A 23,872-nucleotide genomic window follows, 5' to 3' on the forward strand; every position below is an offset into this window, starting at 1 on the left:
TTGTTTACAAATATGGTCTCTCATTTAATACTGGGAAAGAGTTATTATTATTAATCCCCAGTTTACAGGTGAGGTTATTGGAACAGAGAAAGATTGAGTGATTTGGCCAGAATCACATAGCTAATAAACTTCTAATCCAAGATTTGAACTAAAGTCTTCCTGACTCCAGATCTAATGTTCCACCTATTTAAAGTGCTATGTAAAATGTAGAAGTGCTACATAAATGCTAACCAGTATTATAAATGCTAAGACATCTTCAGTGTGAAAGCTTATCAAATAAATAAAGGTCCTGGTCTGTTCATTTCATGAGGTAAACTCAGGCATTCAGCTTAGACTTGTTATCACTCATTAATTCATGATGGATTATTCTCCAGTAGAATATGAGCTACATGTCTTGTTAATCTTTATTGCTTTTACAATCTGCATCTCTTTTATTAATTTAAATTATTTCACATAGGAACAATTCTATTTTTCTATATTTCTCCTTTTATTTACCTAGCTTGAATTCTATATATGTACATATGTACATCACCTTTTCCAGAGAAAGATAGCACTTCATTCTCATCTGTCATGATGGGTTAGTAGGTATGTAAGAATGGGTAAGTCATCTAAGTTCTCAGTGCTCTAAGTCACAGGTTTCAAAAGCAAATAGAAACAGAGGCCACCAACCATACATAAGGATCCCTGTAAGTAACATACTGACTTAATTTTAAAATGTAATATGAGCTAAACTTTATTGTATTTTTATTTATTTTGTTAAATACCTCTCAATTATATTTTAATCTGGTTCAAATCATACTCTGGAGTATTGTGGGCCACACTTGTGGGGCATGCTAAATGCTAACAACTCTTCTCTAGGAGACTTTTATAAGAGTATAAATTGTAAAGAAGGTGATAACAAGCATTGATAGAAGGAGTTTCCTTTATTCAGATATTCCTCATAGTAGTGAATCACAGGTTTAACACCAGTGTCTATCTCTATCTTTAGGAGTGGCAGGCATCTTGGTATAAAAGATAAGAGTTCTAGAGTCCATAAGATTTAACATCTTTAACATTTATGAAATGTGTGACCACGGGAGAGTTATTTAGTTCTACAAGCTTCCATGTCCTATTTGTAAACTAAAGGAGTTGCATTGGAGGTCCCAAGGTTTCTTCTAGCTCTAAATCTATGATTCTATGAATTCAGACTAAGTATACTGGTGAATCTTGGTTTCACAGGCCAAATAATGAAACAAAATCAAGAATTGTATTTGGATGATGTTTAGTTCTTCTACATGTCACATTGTAGGAAAAACATTGATTAACAACTATTCAAGGGACCAGGATTGTGAAAGACCTTGAGATCATACCCTGTGAAGATCAGTCAGAGGAATTAGAATGTTTCATTTAGAAAAAAAGAAGAATTATGGGGAATATGATAACCATCTTTTAAATATTTGAAGGGCTCTGCTGTAGAAGATGTATTAGACTTGTTCTGCTATGGCAGAGTTAGGAGTATTGGGTTGAAGTTGCTATAAGACAAGAATTATATTCAATATAGAGAATAGCTTTCTAATAATTTGAACTATAAGTTAAAATCAGTTGTCTTAGACAACAGTTGATTCTCTCAATAGTAGTCATTTGACCATTGCTTAAAGACTTTGTTGGAAATGTTGTATAACTTATATATACATGATGTTTAACATGTTACATGTTAAACCTGTTCATGTACAGGTTAAATCATTTTTGAGATCTCCTCAAACTCTGACACTCATTTATACTTCAAGTTATGATGTCTAAGTATGTGCACATCATGTTATATGTTTCTTGAATATATATATATGTATATATATATGAGACTAGTTTTCAAATCAGATAAATAAATTTAGATGCTATGGTTACCAATGCCTGTTGATATGAACAGAGCATCCAATCTTGTCAAGTATGGAGCACATTAAAAATACAAAGACTAAAAAATAACCAATAGAGATTACTAAAGACTTATAAATAAAATTATTTTGATCTCATCCTCTTGGATTTATATATTTTGTTAATTTAGCATTTGCATTTTAGATTTTTTGAAAAATTACTTTGGAATAAAGGAAGTCTCTTGGAAATATTTAAAAAACCTTCTATGAAAGTACTTTTCTATTGAAAATTTGAGTTTTTATTGTTTTGCCGTGTGTGTATGTGTGTATGTGTGTGTATTATCCTGCTTTGAAGTGGCAGGAGAGCAAAAACCCAAAGTCTTCAACATTTTAAATTTTGAACTGGAATTTTAGAAAGAAGTAGTTAGAATGAAAGTATTAATATTAGAATAAAAGTCATTTACTTTGGATAAATATGTAGAAAAGGAAATTGCTTATCTCTTATTGGACATGTTTTGTACCATATTTTAAAAATTAAATCTCTTAGAATAATTAAATTGAGTTTCTTTCTATTTAGGAAACTATAATTTGGCTGATTTCCACAAAACTGGCTATAAACTTATATTGTCAGAATTGTAAACAAGAGGTGACTAGAGGCTCTTAGCTCTATTATTCATTCACTGGTCCCCTGACACCACTTTCCTCATCCAGAGGTCTCATTACTTTCTAGCTCTGATCACGAGAGTTTTAAATGCCTTATATAAATATCATCTTCCTGTTTCAATGTGCTCTGTAAAAGCTTAGGATCAATTTAGAATTTGTTTTACTTTTGCACTTATTTGTTACAAGCATTTTGTTTTCCTTTTTCACCCCATCTCCTACCCATGGAGGAGGGGAAGATGTAGGACAGAGAAAACATAAATGTTTAATAATCGAAAATTTTTTCTAGAATACTCCTAATTCTTAAAAAATGACAAAGGTATTATTTATTAAAGAAAGTTCCTTAATTTTTAGTCTTCCTTTGTTCATAAGAAAGTATACACACATACATATTTATTCTACATTCTCAGGAAATCTTTTTTCTAATTTGTCTATGTTTCACTGATTTTAATTTTATTTTTGCCATTCTGAAAAAATATTAAGCCAAATAACAGACTTGCACCTTGATTTCTGCTGGCATAAGGAATTTAATACCGAGAAATATATTGAAGCAGAATTTTTTTCCTCATTGGAGCACTGCCAATCTAAAGTTTGCCTTGAAGAGAACACTACCTCAGGGGATGAGGAGTTGTTCAGTGTTACCTTTCTTTGGGACTCCTCTGGGTTCATATGTAGGTGTTCTTTATTCTAAGTGTACCTGATAGGTGGAAAATAGAATTACAAAATAAATAAAGGGCAATTACATGCCTTTTAGGAAAAAATATTAACCACCAGATTTCTTTCCACAGTGACCTGCTTTGGCGCATGCATTAAAAATTGGTTTTTTGTTGAGTAGGAACACAACCTGTTATTTTCTTGGTATAGGGGGATTTTCTCTGAGAACCCACTCTACCAATACAGATCAGCTTTTATTCTTTTCATCTCATGGTCTTAGCCAATTGTCTATGGCTCTGAAAAGTTAAGTGACCTGCCTAATGTCACACAGTCATCATGTGTTAGAGGCAGGCCTTGAATCCCAGATCCTCCTGCCTCCCAGTCCAGTCAGTTTTCTATACATTATGCTACACTGCCTATAGTTTAAATAATTAATTGTTTTTTAAAAATGATCTGCAATTTTGCATATTACATTTATTTCATAAGCCAGGAATGCTTTTCATTTGTCTGGACTGATTTGTTTATTAGGCATTGCATACAACATTTGAGTAATATAGTTCTCTGTTGATGAAAGAATTACTTTAAAAGTGTCTGTATTTCATATGGATGTTCTCTTTATAACAATTGTCAGTATTCTATTTCTGAACTTTTTACTTAGTATAAAATGTGACTTTTGCATAGCATTAACTCCATTTAATAAGTATTTTTCCTTTTTGTAAAACAGTTATTGATACCTCAATCAACTCAACTCTACTTGTTTTATCTCAGAGAGTTAGTTTCTTTGTTTCTTAGACTAATTTTTCTGGAAATTGTCTAGTAACTGATGGAAGAGTGTTTTCTAATATACATTTTACAGAATGAAATTGGAGCCTCTGTGAGAAAATTCTGATGCTACTAATATGACCCCTTTCAAATATTAAATAAGAAACTATTATCCTTATGTAATACCTTTAGGACATAAAATTTCATCAGTATAGATGCTACTTCACTAATCCAGATCGCAATCTTTCTATTTTTAATATAAACTATTATATGAAACTTCTTAAAATGTAACTTTTCATTACTTTCTTGAAGATTTTTTCATGTAGACAGAAGAGATTAGATTTTTTGTGTCTGGTCTCAGAAGGCAGATTGAGGAATACTGAATGGAAATTCAAAGTGGTAGATTTAGGTTAAATAGTAAGAAAACTTTTTAACAATTAGAACTATAGCAAAGTAGAATGGACTGTGTCAGGATGAAATACTATTGGATGGATGTCACTTATCAGGTATGTAGTAGAAGAAATTCTTGTTAAATGATGATTTGGACTAAATGGATTCTCAGGTTCCTTCCAATTCAGATTCAATAATTATAATGCAGGACTGATTTTCTCTTTAATTTGTGTAATGGCAAAGCAAAGGATGAGATTATGGTCCCAAAGTATTCATTGGTCACGTCACTATTCTAGATGCTGTTACCTAGCCTGTAGGAAGCTATGACATAAATTTTTAAACAGTAATAGCACATCATAGAAAAGGACATATGGACATAATGAGAGTTATTCAGATTTTAAACAGAGCTATGAATTCATTTATCAAATAAATGAAGGTTGAAAATTAGTTGTTACTAAGCAATATTTAAAGAAACCATTTCTTCTCCCTCCATCTCCCAAGTACATTGTCTTTCCAATCATCTCCAAATCTTTTCCCAAAGTGTGTGTGTGTGTGTGTGTGTGTGTGTGTGTGTGTGTGTGTGTGTGTGTGTGTGTATCAGGAAGATAGAAGCATAATCTCATCATGGAAATGATGAAGCTAACCCTTTGACTCATTGAATTGATTACAAAAGCTAGGACTCACATTTACATAGTGCTTTAAATCTCTCTTCAGCTTTTACAGAATACCAGAATTAAAAGGGAAGTTTCCAAGTTTTTTAGCTAAATTTGTAACTGAGAAATCATTTTACCTTTTGGTTTCAGTTTCTTTTTTTTTCTTTTCTTAATAACCTTTGTTTGCTCTGAAGGAGTAACAGGGGAGACAAAAATATATAGGTTTTAGCCACATATCACATGGAAAAGTTTCATAGTCCTTAGGATGCAGAAGCAAATCATATGTTAATACCTCTTCTTTAATGCTATTTCCATTGATGTAATTTTATCAGTTTTTTTTAATATCGATTATATCAATTTCTGGTATTGAACCCTTTGAAACCAAGGACATTGTTGCCAACAACTTGCTTTTCTTGGTATTCAGTAGCTATGGCTATAGTACCCATAGGAGCTAGTGCAGAGTAGCATCTCCACAGGGATAATGTGGCTGTGGAGTATTAAGTGCCTAATGCGTACCAGGCACTGTGCTTAGTACTGGGAGTACAATGAAAGGTAACAGACAGTCCTGCCCTAAAGGATCTCACAGTCTAACAAGTGAGATCACATGTCAGTGACTACAAATAGGTCAAATTAAAAATAATCAAGAGAAGGCACTAGAATTAAGAGAGACCAGGAAAGTCTAGAAGGTAGGATTTTAATTGAGAATGGAAGCCAGGAGGCCTAGATAAAAAGGGATGAATCCTTTCTTTATATTGTACTGTGTACATGGAAATGTTGTCTTTTTGTATTTAAATTAAAAATAGTTATTTTCTCAACCCCTCAATTCTCTCTTAGACCATCAACCTTGCTGTAGCCACTTTCTACTCTTTCACCCATCTTGACCAGGTCAGTTCTGCTGTTCTCTTGTTTTGGAAATATCCATAGATTCCTTGTGAGGTATTGACAGTTTGTCAGAACTATCAACATGAAGATATCTAGGAAGATATATATAATAAACTCTGGTTTATTATATATATATATATATATTTTAAAAATCAGGATAAACTCTAATTCTGAGTCAGGAACAGAGATTTCCTAAAGCTTATATAATTTCTTTTTTTTTAATTGTGTCTATTTTTAACTTAAATACAAAAAGACACACAAAAAAAGACCATTTCCATGTACAAAGCACGACATAAAGGATTGGATACTTACTCTTCTATGAAAAAGCATGTAATAAAGACTACACATTGTTTCGAAGCTACCCTGCTTTTCGGTGCTTCCTTCTTAAGTTTTCTTTTGTTCTTCCCTATGTGACTTAATTTTTTTCTCCCTCTCTCAATACCCTGCCCTAAAGAAGGTTACAATAAAGCATAAGTATGTGAGAGAGAAAGAGAAAGAGAGAACGACACTATACATACTTTTATTCCTTTGTCTGCAAATGGACAGCATCTTTCTTCATAGGTCCTTTGTAGCCAATTTGAATATTTAACTTAAATTGAATTGATCATTTAAATTTGTTCTTAGAACAATATATCTGTTACTATGTATAATGTTCCATTGGTACTTCTCATTCAGTTTTCATTATTTTGTGTAAGTCTTTAGTTTTTAAAAAATCAACTGGCTCATTCTTATAGCCCAGTAATATTCTATCACAATCATATGCTACAACTTGATTAGTCATTCTCCAGTGGAAGGATATCTGTTATTTTATCTAATTTTATTGGTATAAAATGATAGCTCAAAGTTGTTTTAATTTGAATTTTGTAATTCAGTGATGATTTAGAACATTTTTTTCATGTGACTACATAGTTTTGATTTCTTCACCCACCTATCCTTTGACCGTTTATAAACTGGAGAATAAGTCATATTCTTATAAATCTGACAAAATTCTTTATATATTCATAGAGAAATGAGATCTTTATGTGAGGGATTATGTTAATTCCCCCCATTTTTTTTCTTTCTTTCTGATTTTGACTACATTGATTTCATAGAAAAATTTTATTAATTTTAATTTAATATAAGTGAAATCATCCATTTTACACTTAACAGTGCTTCCTATTTTCTGTTTATTCATAAATTGTTCTTCTGTCCATAAGTCTGATAGTTAATATGTTCCAAGTTCTTCAAATTCCATTTTAATTTTGAAATGGTTTAAGATATTAGTCTATGCCCAATTTCTATCAGATTATTTTCTAACTTTCCCAACAATTTTTATCAAATAATGAATTCTTATCCCCAAGACTTAAATCTTTATGTTTGTCAAAACAAGGTTATCATAACTACATATGATGTACAAAAATGTTCATAATTTGAGCTTTCACTGCTGCCAAGCTATTTTTCTATACCTTTTTTAATAACCACTCTCCACAGTAGCTCATCAAAATTTTTCATCTCTCATCAAGCATAGAAGCCACTTCCCCATGCCTTCTCATCTCAGAAATTTACTTTTAAATCTGACTGAAAAAATGGATAGTATTCACCAAGAGTTCCCTCTTCTCCTCCCTTCATATCAGTCAGATGTCTTCTGCTAGTATATTTTACTTCACTCCTATCTCACATGAAGAAGTAACTCTCTTTTTTGCCAAAGCAAACCTTTGTGCCATCAAAAGAATCCCTTTCTGTCCCATATCATCCAATGGATTGCTCCCTCTGCCATCTTCACTCATGTACTCCTTAGCTATTAAATGCTTCCCTATTGCCTAGAGACACGCTCATGTATACCCTGCATCTTTCCATCCACTCTTATCATCCTATACTTATTCTGTCATTGTGGCTAAACTCCTTGAGAAGACCATCTCTAATAAATGCCTGCATTTCTTCTTCTTCTTCTTTTTTTTTTTTTAAACTAGGTGCCATCTGGTTTCTGGCTTCTGGCTTTTATCTTTTGAATGAAACTGTTCTCCCCAAAGTTACCAAAGATTTTCCAAATCCAGTGACCTTTCCTCATTTCTCATTCTTCTTAATCTCTCCACATTCTGTGACCTCTTATTCTTCATCCTCTCTTCTCTCTGGATTTTTGGAATGCCACTCTCCTGGTTCTCTTCCTATCTATCTTATTGTTTCTTCTCAATGTCCTTTGTTGGTTTGCTTTTTGGGCACATCCACTAACCAGGGGTGTCCCAGATAGTATTGTCCTAGACTTCTCCCTCTATATTTCATGGTGATCTCATCAGCTATTATAAATTTAATTATCTCTCTGCTGATCATTCTCAAATTCACTTATCCAGCCCTACCCTCTCTGCCAGTCTTACAGTCTTATATCATTAACTGCCCTGCAGAGCCTTGGACATCTTAAACTCAGCATCTCTAAAATTGAGTTATTTTTCCCCTAAATCCTCCCCACCTCCAAACTTCACTGTTGATGTGGAGGGCAACATTAGCTTTCTGTATCTATCCTCAGGCTCCTAACTTTGATGGCATCCTTGACTTTTCCCTGTCTCTCACCTTTCATTCTTCCTCCTCCTGTTGCCAGTCCATCCTTGCATTATCTCTGAAAGTGCCCTTTTCTTTCCTCTGCCACTGCCTCTCTATGGCATAACCCATTATTACTTCATACCTGAACTGTTACAGGAGTCTGTTGTTGGGTCTTCCCCACAAATTTCTCTTCCATTACATTCTCCAAACAGTCACCAAAGTGAATTTTCCTAAAGTTCAGGCTCAATCATTTTACTGTCTTTTAACTCAGTAATTCCAGTGCTTCCCTGTTATTTCAAGAATCAAATATAACATGCTTTATTTGTCATTCAAATCCAGTCCCTTCTTACCTTTCCAGTCCTCTTACTCTATCTAAAAATACTGGCCTCCTTGCTGCTTCACAAACAAGATACTTTATCTCTTGCCTCCAGGCATTTTCTTTTGCTGTTCTTCTGGCTTATAATACTCAGTGTCATTATCTCTGCCTTTTGGCTTCCTTTAAACCCCAGCTAAAATCTCATTCTACAAGAAGCCTTTCTCAACTATCTTAATTCTGTTGCCTTCACTGTTTTTTCCTGTTTATCCTTTAATCTTTTTGTGTGCACATATGTATATGTTAATTATGGCTGTATATTACACATATGATATATATATATATATATATATGTTTGTTAATCATCTTTCTCATTAGGTTGTTAGCTCCTTAACGACAGGGACTGTTTTTTTTTGCTGCTTTTCATATCTCCAAGGCTTTAATACAATGTCTGGCACATAGTAGTTGCTCAATAAATATTTATTAACTGAGTATACTTGGTTTTCAGTAGCATCAGTTCAACAAACTTTTATAAAGTATTTGGTCCAAGCAAAAATTTACATAAAATGACAACTTTGCATCTCTTCTAGTAAAAAAGACAAAATATAAAAAATCCCAAACAAGTAACAATTAGAACATTTCAATTCTTTTTCCTACAGAAAATATTTTATATTACCTGTCCGATGGGAGTCAATTTACAACAAGCATTTATTAAATATTGACAATATTTCAAACACTCTACTAATTGCTAGAGGTAGAAATACAAAAAATGAAACAAACATTATTTTCAAAGACTATACATTTAACCAGGAAGTTAACAAAAATAAATGAATTTGTTTATTGAATAAAGATGATTATAAAAAACATTGGGAGCTGATAAAGTTAGCCAAGAGTGTAGAGAGTGGAGAAGAAAGTCTAGGATGAACTTTGTGTAACATCCATAGTTAGGGTGTGTGATCTACAGGATGATCCAGCAAAGCAGACTGAGGAGGAATAATCAGATAGTAGAAATAAGGATTATTGTGGCAAAATTCTTTTTTTTTAAACTTTTTATCTTATTTTAATAGTTTAAATTTTTTTAATTAACGCTTTTTTTGCTTTTTAAAAAAATTATAACTTTTTATTTATAAGTTATATGGATAGGTAATTTTACAGCATTGACAGTAAAGCTTTTTATTTTTAAAACATATGCATACAGTTTTCAACATTCACCTTTGGAAAACCTTATGTTTCAACTTTTTTTTTCCCTCGCTTTTCCCCACTCATTCCCTTAGAAGGCAAATAATCGAATATGTTAAACACGTGTACTTCTTCTATACATAATTCTACATTTGTCATGGTGCACAAGAAAAATCAGATCCAAAAAAAAAAAAAAAAAAAAACCAGAAGGAAAACAAAAAACTAGCAAAGAACAATAAAAAAAGGTGAAAATACTATATTGTGAAACATAATTAGTCCCCACAGTCTCTCTGGACGCAGATGGCTTTCTCTATCAAAAGTCCATTGGAACTGGCCTGAATGACCTTGTTGTTGAAAAGAGCCATATGTTGCAAAATTCTTGTGTAGCAAGGGAGAGAGCCTAAAGAAGGAAGACAGAGTAGTTAGAGCTGTTAAATGTGGCAGTCAGAACTATTAAATGGCAATTGAGAAATCCTTAGCAACTTTAGAGAGAACTGTTTCAGTTGCTTGATTAAATCTGAAGCCAGAGAGCTGAGGACTGAGGAATAGAGGAAGTAGAGGCAACAAGGGTAGACTACTTTTCTGAGAATTTGGCTGGGCAGAGGAAAAGTAAAGAATTACAGCTTGAGGAGATGTAAGATCTAGTGAAGGTTTTTAAAGTACCAAGAGAAGTTTTATTTACCCACTAGGTCTGTTGAATTCTATTCCATCTGTGTCTGAAAGGTTGATTAAATAGATTATTTTGACCTTGACTTTGTCTCCAAACACAGCAGACTGCTAGCATTCTAAAGTGAAGTTACTTCACTGATACTTAGGGTAGTCAGAAAGTAAGTGTTAGAAAATATTATGGTAGTATTATGTGTCAGCTGTCAGGAAGGAACCAAAAATTTCACTCTTTCTCTAGAAATTCTAGCCTTCTGACGGTAGACAGAAAACAGCTCAGTATTTAAAGGAACTTAAATCAGGCTGAACAGAATGGCTGTGTAATTCAGTAACAGATCAGATACTACTTACTCTAAAATCGAGGATGTGGCTTGGAGGAGAGAGACTTGGAGGCCTAAAAACCTCATGGCTTCTAAAGAGGCAAGAAATAATGGTATCTGGGATCCAGCTGAGCTCTGCTTTCTCTTGAATCTGTTCAACCTTGTTATGTCTATGGCTTTGTCCTTCATCCCTACACCTTTTCAGGGATATTTATGTACTTCTTTCCTGTACTTTTCTAGATGGTTTAATGCTCTCAGAAGTCTGGGTCCAGATTTACACAGTTAGAGGAATCAATAAACTGCCCAGACCCTCTTGTTCAGGGTCAGACATTTTTCCAGGGCAACAGCCATCTAGATATCTAATCCCATTTGACAGGATTTTAAAAATAGTCTAGTTTACCTCCCAGTTCCCTTTTTATAGTTGAAGAAACTGAGCTCTACAAAGAGGAAGGGCCTTTTTAAGAACACATAGATTATAAGTAGTAGCTCTAGCATCCAACCTTAGGTATTCTGATTTCTACTCCCCCAACATTTTTTTATGGGAATGATCTCTGCCTATTTTTGTTACTATAGTTATTTCCTAGATTTGCCCTTAATCTCTTATTCATCTTATTATTATTATTATTATTTTGGACACTGTTAAAAGAGATTCTGAGTACAGTCCACCTGCTCTGCTTAGTATCCCAGGTGACTCTTAAGATTCTAGTTGTAGAGCTCCCTGCTTTAAGGCCGACTCTCTAGCCACTCTACCATCCTCTTATGCTTTAATTTAGGTTAAAACAACCTTCTCAATATCCATTTCATTACTTCTTTTATTTTCACTTCGTAATAGTCTTTGTAATGTTATTTAAATGAAGTCTTCACCAAGCACTTAGCCCAATTGTAACTCCTAAGTAAAAGTCAGAATGCATATTCCAGCAGTTCTCAAACTTATTGGTCTTATTTATTTATTTTAAACATTCATTTAAAAATGTTTTTTTAATTTAAAAAGATTTTGAGTTCCAAGTTCTTTCCCTCCCTCAAAATCCTTCCCACCACTACTGAGAAGGTAAGCAATGTTATATAAATTATACATGTGAAATCATGTCAAATATATTTCCATGTTAGCCATTTTACAAAAAAGGACGAGAAAAATAAAGTGAAAAAATTATATTTCATTGTACACTCATAGTTCTTTAGTTCTTTCTCTGGAAATGGATAGCATTTTGCATTATGAGTCTTAAAGAATTGTCTTGGAACATTGTATTGATCAGAGTAGCTAAGCCTTTCACTGTTAATCATCGTTAAAATATTGTGGTTTTGGTGTACATTCTTGTCTGGTCACTTTACTTTGCTTTAACTCATATAAATCTTCCCAATATTTTCTGAAACTATCTCCTATATCATTTCTTATAATATAATAGTATTCCATCATAGTCGTGTACCATAGCTTGTTCATCCATTCCCCAATTCAGGGCATCCCTCAATTTTCAATTCTTTATCAAAGGGTAATGGTTTTATGGCCCTCTGAACATGCTTCCAAATAGTTAATCCAGAATTAAATCAATTCACAACTCTACCCATCTATTAGTGTCCTTATTTTTCTACCTCTTCTCCAGCATTTCTCATTTTTCTTTTACATTGGTTACTTAATTTGATCCTTTTATACTTTTTTAAAGTTATTGAGGAGCCCAAAGAATTTTTGTTTGTGTGGGTTATTTGTATAGATTTTTGCTGTATTAGAAATTAAAGTTGATAACTTTTTAGATGTTTATGAATTTAATTCAAAAACAACAATAATTTTAAGGAGTATAACATTTTCCAAAGCAAAAATAATTTAATAAGAAAAGTAGAATTGTTTTACATATTACATATTTTTACAACTCTTTTTCATGTCCAACTTAATAGAAAATAACTGAAATTCTTTTTGAAAATTTTTTTATTATAACTTTTTATTTACAAGACACATATGCATGGGTAATTTTTCAACACTGACCCTTGCAAAACCTGTTCCAACTTTTCCCCTCCTTCCCTCCATCCCCTCCAACCTGTCCCCTAAATGGCAGGTAGACCAATACATGTTAAATATGTTAACATATATGTTAAATACAATATATGTATACATATCCATACAGTTGTTTTGCTGCACAAGAAAAAATCAGACTTAGAAATAAGGTAAAAATAACCTTGCAAAAATGCAAGTGGACAAAAACAGAGGGAATGGAAATGCTATGCTGTGGTTCATATTCATTTCCTATAGTTCTTTCGCTGGGTGTAGATGGTTCTCTTCATTATTGAATAAATGGAACTGATTTGATTCATCTCATTGTTGAAAAGAGCCATGTCCATCAGAATTGATCATCAAATAGTATTGTGGATTAAGTATATAATGATCTCCTGGTCCTGCTCATTTCACTCAGCATCACTTCATGTAAGTCTCTTCAGGCCTTTTTGAAATTATCCTGCTGGTCATTTCTTACAGATTAATAATATTCCATAACATTCATATACCACAAATTATTCAACCATTCTCCAATTGATGGGCATCCATTCAATTTCCAGTTTCTGGCCACTACAAAGAGAGCTACCGCAAACATTTTTGCACGTACAGATCCTTTTCCCTTCTTTAAGATCTCTTTGGGATATAAGCCCACTAGTAACACTGCTGGATCAAAGGGTATGTACAGTTTGATAACTTTTTGAGCATAGTTCCAAACTGCTCTCCAGAATGGTTGGATTTGTTCACAATTCACCAACAATGCATCAGTGTCCCAGTTTTCCCACATTCCCTCCAACATTCAGCATTATCTTTTCCTGTCATCCTAGCCAATCTGACAGGTGTGTAGTGGTATCTCAGAGTTGTCTTAATTTGCATTTCTCTGATCAATAGTAATTTGGAGCACTCTTTCATATGAGTGGAAATAGTTTCAATTTCATCATCTGAAAATTGTCTGTTCATATCCTTTGACCAATCAATTGGAAAATGGCTTGATTTCTTATAAATTAGAATCAACCTCAATATATTTTAGAAATGAGGTCTTTATCAGAACCTTTGACTATAAAAATGTTTTCTCAGTTTATTGCTTCCCTTCTAATCTTGTTTGCATTAATTTTGTTTGTACAAAAGCTTTTTAATTTGATATAATCAAAATTTCTATTTTGTGATTAATAATGATCTCTAGTTCTTCTTTGGTCACAAATTCCTTCCTCCTCCACAAGTCTGGGAGGTAAACTATCCTATGTTCTTCTGATTTATTTATAATCTCATTCTTTATGCCTAGATCATGAACCCATTTTGACCTTATCTTGGTGTACAGTGTTAAGTGTGGGTCAATGCCTAGTTTCTGCCATACTAATTTCCAGTTTTCCCAGCGTTTTGTGTCAAACAGTGAATTCTTACCCCCAAAGCTGAGATCTTTGGGTTTGTCAAACACTAGTTATTAAAGTTTTGTCCTGTATACCTAACCTATTCCACTGATCAACTAATCTATTTCTTAGCCAATACCAAATGGTTTTGGTGACTGCTGCTAAAATATAGTTTTAGATCTGGTACAGCTAGGCCCCCTTCATTTGATTTTTTTTTCATCAGTTCCCTTGAAAGTCTTGACCTTTTGTTCTTCCAGATGAATTTTTTTGTTATTTTTTTCTAAGTCATTAAAATATTTTGGGGGGAGCCTGATTGGTATAGCACTAAATAAATAGATTAGTTTAGGTAGTATTGCCATCTTTATTATATTCGCTCAACCTATCCAAGAGCACTTAATATTTTTCCAATTGGTTAGATCTGACTTTATTTTTGTGGAAAGTGTTTTGTAGTTTTGCTCATATAGTTCCTGACTTTGCCTTGGCAGATAGATTCCCAAATATTTTATACTATTGGCAGTTATTTTAAATGGAATTTTTCTTTGTATCTCTAACTGTTGGATTTTGTTAGTGATATATAAGAATGCTGATGACTTATGTGGGTTTATTTTGTATCTTGCAACTTTGCTAAAGATGTGGATTATTTCTAATAGCTTTTTAGTAGAATCTCTGGAGTTCTCTTAAGTATACCATCATATCAGCAGCAAAGAGTGATAATTTGGTTTCCTTATTACATACTCTAATTCCTTTAATTTCTTTCTCAACTCTTATTGCTGAAGCTAGCATTTAGTGGGAAACCTTGTTTCACTCCTGATCTTATTGGGAATGGTTCCAGTTTATCCCTATTGCATATGATGTTTATTGACAGTTTTAAATAGATGCTACTGGCTATTTTAAGGAAAAGCCCGTTTATTCTTATACTCTGAAGTGTTTTGAATAGGAATGGATGTTGAATTTTATCTAATGCTTTTTCTGCATCTATTGAGATGATTATATGGTTTTTTATTAATTTGATTATTGAGATGGTCAATTATGCTAATAGTTTTCTTACATTCCTGGTATAAATCCTACTTGATTGTGGTGTAATTATCCAGGGGATGATTTTCTGTAATCTTTTTGCTAATATCTTATTTAAGATTTTTGCCTCAATATTCATTAGGGAGATTGGTCTATAATTTTCTTTATCTCTTTTCAACCTACCTAGTTTAGGTATCAGTACCATGTCTTTGTCATAAAATGAATTTGATAGGAGTCCTTCATTCCCTGTTTTTTCAAAAAGTTTATATAACATTGGAGTTAATTGTTCTTTAAGTGTTTGGTAGAATTCACATGTAAATCCATCTGGTCCTGGGGATTTTTTTTTTAGGGAGTTGATTAATAGTTCTATTTTTTTTTTTCTGAAATGGGACTATTTAAGCAATTTACTTCTTCACTCTATTAATCTGGGAAGCCTATATTTTTGAAGTTAGTCATCCATTTTACTTAGGTTATCAAATTTATTGGCATAAATATGGGCAAAGTAACTCCTAATTATTGCTGTAATTTCTTCTTCATTGGTAGAAAGTTCTCCCTTTTCATTTTTAAGAATAACAATTTGATTTTCCTTGTACTTTTTCTAATCAAATTTACTGAAGGCTTATCTATTTTGTTATTTTTTTTTCATAAAACCAACTCTTAGTTTTATTTATTAATTCAATCATTTTTTTTTACTTTCAATTTTATTAATTTCTCCCTTTAATTTGAGAATTTCAAGTTTAGTATTTTATTGGGCGTTTTAAATTTGCTCTTTTTCTAGCTTTTTAAATTGCAAGCCCAATTCATTGATCTTATCTTTCTCTATTTTTTCAAGTAAGCCTCTAGAGATACAAAATTTCCCCTTATTTTGGTCTGTTGTCTCATTGTTGTCATTCTCTTGGGTGAAATTATTAATTGTGTCTATGATTTGCTGTTTCACCTCTTCATTCTTTAGGATGAGATTATTTAGTTTCCAATTGCTTTTTGGTCTATTTACCCCTAGCTTTTTGTTGAATGTAGTTTTTATTGCATCATGATATGAAAAGAATGCTTTTACTATTTCTGCCTTTCTGCATTTAATTTTGAGGTCTTTATATCCTGATATATGGTCAGTTTTTAATGTAGGTTCCATGAACTGCTGAGAAGAAAGTATACTCCTTTCTGTCTCCATTCAGTTTTCTTCGAAGATATTATACCTAACTTTTCTAATATTCTATTTACCTCTTTAACTTCTTTTTTATTTATTTTGTGCTTTGAGTTATCTAATTTTGAGAGTACAAGTTTGAGATCTCCCACTATTATAATTTTGCTATCTATTTCTTCTTGCAACTCTCTTAATTTTTCCTTTAGGAATTTAGATGCTATACCACTTGGAATAACTGAAATTCTTATATCTATTTCAGTATTCAATCTGTTGTGATGTTATTTTGATTGAAGTATATAAAGAAAATCCAACCTTTCACAATTATGTAATTATAAGAAAAGCAGGGTTTTTTTTTTTTCATAAGCAAATAACATCTCTGTATTATTCTGAAAATAGATTTGACATAGAGTACCCTCTGAAAGGGGGTTATCCTCTGGTAACCCTAAGCATTCAAATATCTCACTTTAAGAACTGTTGATCTATTCATGTAAGGGTCTGATTTTCAAACTTTCCCTCTGAGGATGTTAAAATCTATTTTTTTTATTTTTTTTTCATTTAAAATCTGTTTAATTAAAATTAAAAAGTAAAAAAAAAAAATACTCAATAAAGTAATAACAGATAGAGCCAATTCTAAAACCCAGTGTTCCAATATAGAAAGTTTAGGATGTTCTGAAATCCTTCCTGATGCATCTTTGGTAGGTACAGTAATTTCTTTAAAATACTTGTGGACCACTTGATAAAACATCCTGAAACCTTTGCTGAAGCTGGGGGAAGGATACATAAATGTGTGTTATAATCATATCTTTGTATTTAATCATTTCATTTTATAATCACATGCTCAAATTTTATTTTTCACAGATAATCTTCTCTCCCTATGTCTTATTTCAAAGTTTCAATATTGTCTTCAACCTAATAAGCGATAACCTAATGCATTTTTTATTTTCTTAAGAAAAATGTAAAGATTTTTTTTATAACAAGTAGTTGAAACTTTATCTGAAGTAGGTCTCCAAGGAAGTGCAGAATTGCCAGACAATTACTTTTTTCCCCCTCCACACAGGAGGCAGGATGTAGTCTTATTAAAATCCTGAGCCTGAATGCACTTAAACTCCCTATTGTAGGATGTTTGCCTGACACGTTCTGTCTTTTTAATTTTTATTTAATAATTACTTTATATTGACACTCGTTTCTGTTCTGATTTTTTTTTCCCTCCCTCCCTCCACCCCCTCCCCTAGATGGCAAACAGTCCTTTATATGTTGGATATGTTGCAGTATATCCTAGATACAATATATGTTTGCAGAACCAAACAGTTCTCTTGTTGCATAGGGAGAATTGGATTCAGAAGGTATAAATAACCCGGGAAGAAAAACAAAAATGCAGATAGTTCACATTCGTTTCCCAGTGTTCTTTCTTTGGGTGTAGCTGCTTTTGTCCGTCATTTATCAATTGAAACTCAGGTCTCTTTGTCAAAGAAATCCACTTCCATCAAAATATGTCCTCATACAATATCGTTGTCGAAGTGTATAATGATCTCCTGGTTCTGCTCATTTCACTTAGCATCAGTTCATGTAAGTCTCGCCAGTCCTCTCTGTATTCATCCTGCTGGTCATTTCTTACAGAACAATAATATTCCATAGATGTTAAAATCTATTAAAAGGCAATGGGGTAAAGTAAGTAAAAAAAAAAAAAAACCCAAATGTATATTGCAAGCAAAAAAAGGAAAATATTTTAAAAAGAAAAATATGTGCTTTATCACTAAGTGTTCATATATACTTGATAATGATGTGAATTTAAGCTTTTGCACTTAATGCAGCAATAGTAATGAATTAAATACCAGCAAGAAACAAATTTGTTACCATATTTCTAAGATGAACTGCTATTGGACTAATAGGATAAATATTAGATTTCAAAAATTTAGTATGAAGTTCACATTTCCTAGTTTTTATTCAGCAAGCCAGGTCAAATAAAATACTGTTAGATAATACTCCATTTTGTGATAAGTAGACAAATCATTAATAATTTGTCATCAATTACAAAAACCCAGTTATAAAATTGAACTGCCAAAAAGACTAGATGCTGATTCCTATTTATCAGTTTCAGATTATCAAACTATACTCTCCCTTAGATTTCCTTTTTCTATCTTTATTATCTTGGAAATTGGAACTAAATTAATTTAATGTTTCCTTTTGGCTTGGAGGCTTCTTGAATGCTACACCCAGTGTGTTGTACAGTGTGATATGTTCTATCAATCTGTAATGACAAGTTGTAGACCAAGTAGTGGTCCATCAGAAGTCTAATCCAATTTAAAACAAACAAACAAAAACCTATCACTGGAATAATAGATGGTGAATTTTTTCAGTACCCACAATTCATAAAAACTATATATAGGGCATAAAGGGGTTGTAATCTGTATTGTTAGAGAGAATCTCTACTGATCAAACATTGATAAATTTTAATATAGAATATGATTAATAAAAAGCTTGAACTCATCATTCCAGAAACCTGATTTTTATTTTCTAAATCAAAACTTCTTAAACTGTTGTTCATTACTTTATTAGGGGGTCACATAATTGAATGTGGGGGTGACAGTAGTAAAAAGTATCAAATATTCCACCAAGATGTAATTTTTTATATAAAAATAATTAAGTGCTTCCATCTCATTAGTAGGCAAATTTGCTTTCATCTTTAATAAATGGTACATATATCAAATAATTGTTTCATGATAAATTTCTTTTATCATTTATTGTCAGTGTTTGATATATAATCTACATTGCCAGAGTCATGTAAAAATTTCTTGGGAGAAAAGGGGTTACAAAAAGTGGAAAAACTTAAGAACCTCCGTTCTAAATTATATATTAAAAATTATGATTAAGCATTTAAATATTATTATTTCTAATCTTTGGAAGTGCTGCAGATGTCATTATCTATATCCCAAATGTCAATATCTCAAAAATATCTGTAACTTACTGTTTTAAGAGAGTTGCTCAGGGTCCTGGGGAATTAGATGACTTGTCAATAGTTGCTGTCAGAATTAGTACTTGAACCCAAGTCTTTCTGACTCCAAGATCAGATTTCTTTCTACTTTGCCTCTTCTTAAAAAAAAAAAAAAATCTGCTTTGGTAGCAGGGACACAACAGAGATGGTTGAAGAATAGCAAAAAATGAACAGCCATTATTTGAAACTTTTTAAGGTAAAAGGAGGAACTTTGGGGGGGTTTTGTGGAAAGGACTGTAAAGAAGCTATTAAATTCAGTTCACTGAATATTTATTAAGTGCCTATTGTGTGTCCCACATTCTGTTAGTTTCTAGGAATACAAACACAGAAAATATAATTATTCCTACTTTTGAGAATGGCAACTTATTGATTATTTTGGATCCATAGTTAGCAGGAAAAGAAAGAGAAATCTTAAGTAAACTACATAACCTACCTTTCATACTTCCTAGTCAGAATGGTTGGTGCTGTATGTCTGTTGCAACTCAGCTTTTTAAATATAGAGGGAGTTGTATTCTTTTTGGTTCTTTATGTCCCAGTAACGAGGAATCCTGAATAGAAAAAGAGTTGATCAATTTCTGGCACTGGAATTTGAGATTTTTCTTCTAAATAAGAAAGTCTAATAAATTGTGGGACTGGGCAATTTAATTTTTATACCATATTTCCCTTTCTGAATTTGTTTCAAGTATACTTTTGAAAAGTGTGTCCTATATTAATTTCAGCAAAGATTGTGGTTTAATAAAGATTATGAAGTCATTTACTAAAAAATTTATTTGGATTTTTCTAAGTGAGTACTCAATACTATCATTTACCTATTGTTATAGGGATTTCTTGTGCTTATTTTTAATCCTCCTCATTTATCCGATTGATGATCAGAAGTTTCTTTTAGGAGTTAATTTTTAGTCGATATTTTAAGCTTCCTGATTGGATAGATTCCTCCAGTTTGGGGCATTTATTGAGCATTAATTATGATAGCATTCAATGTATTAAAGAGCTTAATTCAGACTTTATTCTGTAGACTTTTAAAATCACATAAGACTAAAACTTTGTAGGAAAGTTTGTGGAGCAACTAAGTGATACAATAGATAGGACTTTGGATCTGGAGTCAGGAAGATGTGACTCCAGCATTTTTACATACTTATTACAAGTTTTGTGACCCTGGGCAAGTCTCTTAATCCCTATTTGGGGTAGTTCCTCATCTAGAGAATGGGGACACATTGGAGAAGGAACTGCCAGATCACTCCAGTATCTTTGCCAAAAAAACAAACAAACAAACAAAACCACCCTGAATCCAGTCATGAAAGTTGAACCTGAATGAACAACAAAAATGTGCCAGGAATTGTGTTAAGTCTTATATAATTATCTCACTTGGCCTCACTACAACCTTGTTAAGCAGATGCTATTATTATGCTCATTTTACATTTGAAGGAACTTAGAAAAATAGAAGTTAAGTGATTGGCCCAGAGTCACACAGCTAGTAGGTATCTGGGGCCAAATTTAAACTCAGGTCCTTTGACTCCAGAGGCATAACTCTATGTACTACACCATCTGTCTGCTACATCATGAAATAACCAAATCCAACTAGGGTTGGATAGTTATGGTCCTCTTTATTAAATACTGATTGTTATGGGGATCCTGCAAGCTGCTGAAATCCATTTGAATATGATAGCACTTTAGATTGGAGGGAGATATTGGATGTACTCTAGTCCAACTCCCTTGTTTTTCTTTTCTTTTTTTTTTTTAATTTTTATTTAATAATAATTATATTGACAGAATCCATGCCAGGGTAATTTTTTTTACAACATTATCCCTTGCACTCGTTTCTGTTCCGATTTTTCCCCTCCCTCCCTCCACCCCCTCCCCTAGGTGGCAAGCAGTCCTATATATGTTGGATATGTTGCAATATATCCTAGATACAATATATGTTTGCAGAACCGAACAGTTCTCTTGTTGCATAGGGAGAATTGGATTCAGAAGGTATAAATAACCCGGGAAGAAAAACAAAAATGCAAATAGTTCACATTCGTTTCCCAGTGTTCTTTCTTTGGGTGTAGCTGCTTCTGTCCGTCATTTATCAATTGAAACTGAGTCTTTGTCAAAGAAATCCACTTCCATCAAAATATGTCCTCATACAATATCGTTGTCAAAGTGTATAATGATCTCCTGGTTCTGCTCATTTCACTTAGCATCAGATCATGTAAGTCTCGCCAGTCCTCTCTGTATTCATCCTGCTGGTCATTTCTTACAGAACAATAATATTCCATAACATTCATATACCACAATTTACCCAGCCATTCTCCAATTGATGGGCATCCATTCATTTTCCAGTTTCTAGCCACTACAAATAGGGCTGCCACAAACATTTTGGCACATACAGGTCCCTTTCCCTTCTTTAGTATTTCTTTGGGATATAAGCCCAATAGAAACACTGCTGGATCAAAGGGTATGCACAATTTGATAACTTTTTGGGCATAACTCCCTTGTTTTTCAAATGGGAAAATTGAGGTTAGATAATTTGCTTAAAGTAAATTCAAGTCTTCTGATGTCAGATCTACTGTTCTTTCCAAAACTCATGATAATCCTTTCTGTGTTTTGGGTATTATTATTAAAATGTCCTTTTACCTTTTTTTTTTTTAAACATGAAAATAAAACTGAAACAAAAATTTTTGGTGACTGTAAGTTGTCTGACTAAAAAATTAACATCATATGTGCAGAACTTTACCTTGTATAGCATTACTTGATCATAGACATCATTGATATATTACGTTCAAATCCTGTTGTAACAGAGCAAAACCCATTATAAAGTCATCTGGCGTGCTATCAGACAAGAAAGAGAATCTGAAATGAGCTTCTAATAGTGTTCCCTCCTTTGAAAATGAGTCGGTTTTCTGTGCCGTTTCTAACACTCTTGCTATGGAGGTGCCTGTTTTGTTGTTCTAAGATGGGTTTTTCTATAAGCGTTTAGTTACACCGAGAAGGGTGTGTCTCATCGGGCTTAGATTTCAGCATCATCCAAAGAGAACTAAGGCAGTATCCTGAGCTGCCTTTTCTTCTTTGCAGTCTCCCTTGGCAATTTCATGTACTCCTAGGGAGTTAATTATCTACACAAAAGACTGTGTGCATGTGTGTGTGTGTGTATGTGTGCACCTCGTGCCTGAGTGTGTGCATGCATATGTGCATGTATATTGAGGGTGTCCCAGAAGTTATAGTGCAGTTTTATATTTGGCAGGAATACATCCTGGAGAGGTTGACTGTACCATCCAAGCCATAGTCCAGACTCGCCACATCCAGAGTAGCACTTAGTTTGTGTTTGTTTTCTTTTATTCAGCTTGCTGGGTGCTCAGGAATAAAAAAGACAGAGGAGCTTATATTTCTGTTGGGGAATGTAACCTGGTATATGTAGATATACAGAAAGTATATTCAGAATTAAATACAAGATAATTTTTAGTGGAGAAAGGACTAACAGTAGTTTCAGGACATTGATGGTATGGACTCCTCATAATAATGTTTTTAAATGCATAAAATAAAACACATAGGATTATAAGGGAAATCTAGAAAAAGGCAGTTGAATAAGTCTTAAAGGAAACTAGAAATTTGAGAAAATGAAAAGAGAATACCTTTTGGTGTAGGAGGATGGAGAGCCAATACAAAATGTACAAAAGCCTGTTTTTGAGGAACTCTAGGAGGACCAGCTTGACTGGACTATGGACTGTGTGAAGAGTAGTAATGCATAATACTGCTGGAAAAGTTTGGGATTGAGATGTAAAAGATTTAAAAAAAAAAAAACCTTAAGGACTTTATATTTGATTTTAGAGGGAATAGAAATTAGGTTTTGGAACTTAGTAGCATGGTGATAATAAATTAGAAAGTAGAGAAACTTAAGTCAAGAACATAGAAGCCTTTATTTTTTGCAGCACAGGCAAGTGGTGATGAAAGCACAAGCCAGGATGGGGGCATACAAGTAGAAAGATGATAACAAGTAAATGAAATGTATTGTGGGAAAAAGCCAGGATTTATCAAATGATTAGGTAAGTGGAGTGAAAGAGAGTGAGAAAGAGGTCACCCAGTTTTCTAACATTGGTTGACTCTGAAGTTGGTAGTACATTGACAGAAGTGATAGGAGAAAATTAGGAGTAAATTAAGGGCAAAAGTGAATTCATGAAAAGTGAATATGTCTCAAGCACTGTTCAGTACTAAGAATACAAATGCAAGCAATTCAGTTAGATCTTTGTTTTCAGGTAGCTTACTTAGGGGAAGACAATACACTAGCAAGTAATAATCAATACCAAATGTTTTAGATAGGACATTCAGAGGAAATAGTGACAGGGGTCATAGGGAATTGATTGATACCTTTTTCATAAATAGTGATATTGATTTAGAATTGGAAGATGTGTTGGGCTTGAATTTGAGAGATTGGGAGGAAGATATGGAAGAGATAGATAGTTTCCTATTTTCCCACTGACTGCTCACCAATCCAAGGGCCAGGAGTGGGATCTTAAATTCCAAATCAGAAGTAGAAATTTGGAGACAGTTGATGAGGTATAGA

The 23,872-nt window shown here is 32.9% G+C and overlaps 1 protein-coding gene across 3 annotated transcripts in view; it reads left to right on the forward strand.

Moving 5' to 3' along the window:
- The window catches only part of OSBPL1A (oxysterol binding protein like 1A), a 298,973-nt gene that overhangs the window by 225,264 nt on the left and 49,837 nt on the right, over window positions 1–23,872 (forward strand). The gene's annotated exons all lie outside the window — the stretch shown is intronic.

This window comes from Antechinus flavipes, chromosome 1 (assembly GCF_016432865.1).
Source record: "Antechinus flavipes isolate AdamAnt ecotype Samford, QLD, Australia chromosome 1, AdamAnt_v2, whole genome shotgun sequence".
Taxonomy (NCBI): Eukaryota; Metazoa; Chordata; class Mammalia; order Dasyuromorphia; family Dasyuridae; genus Antechinus; species Antechinus flavipes.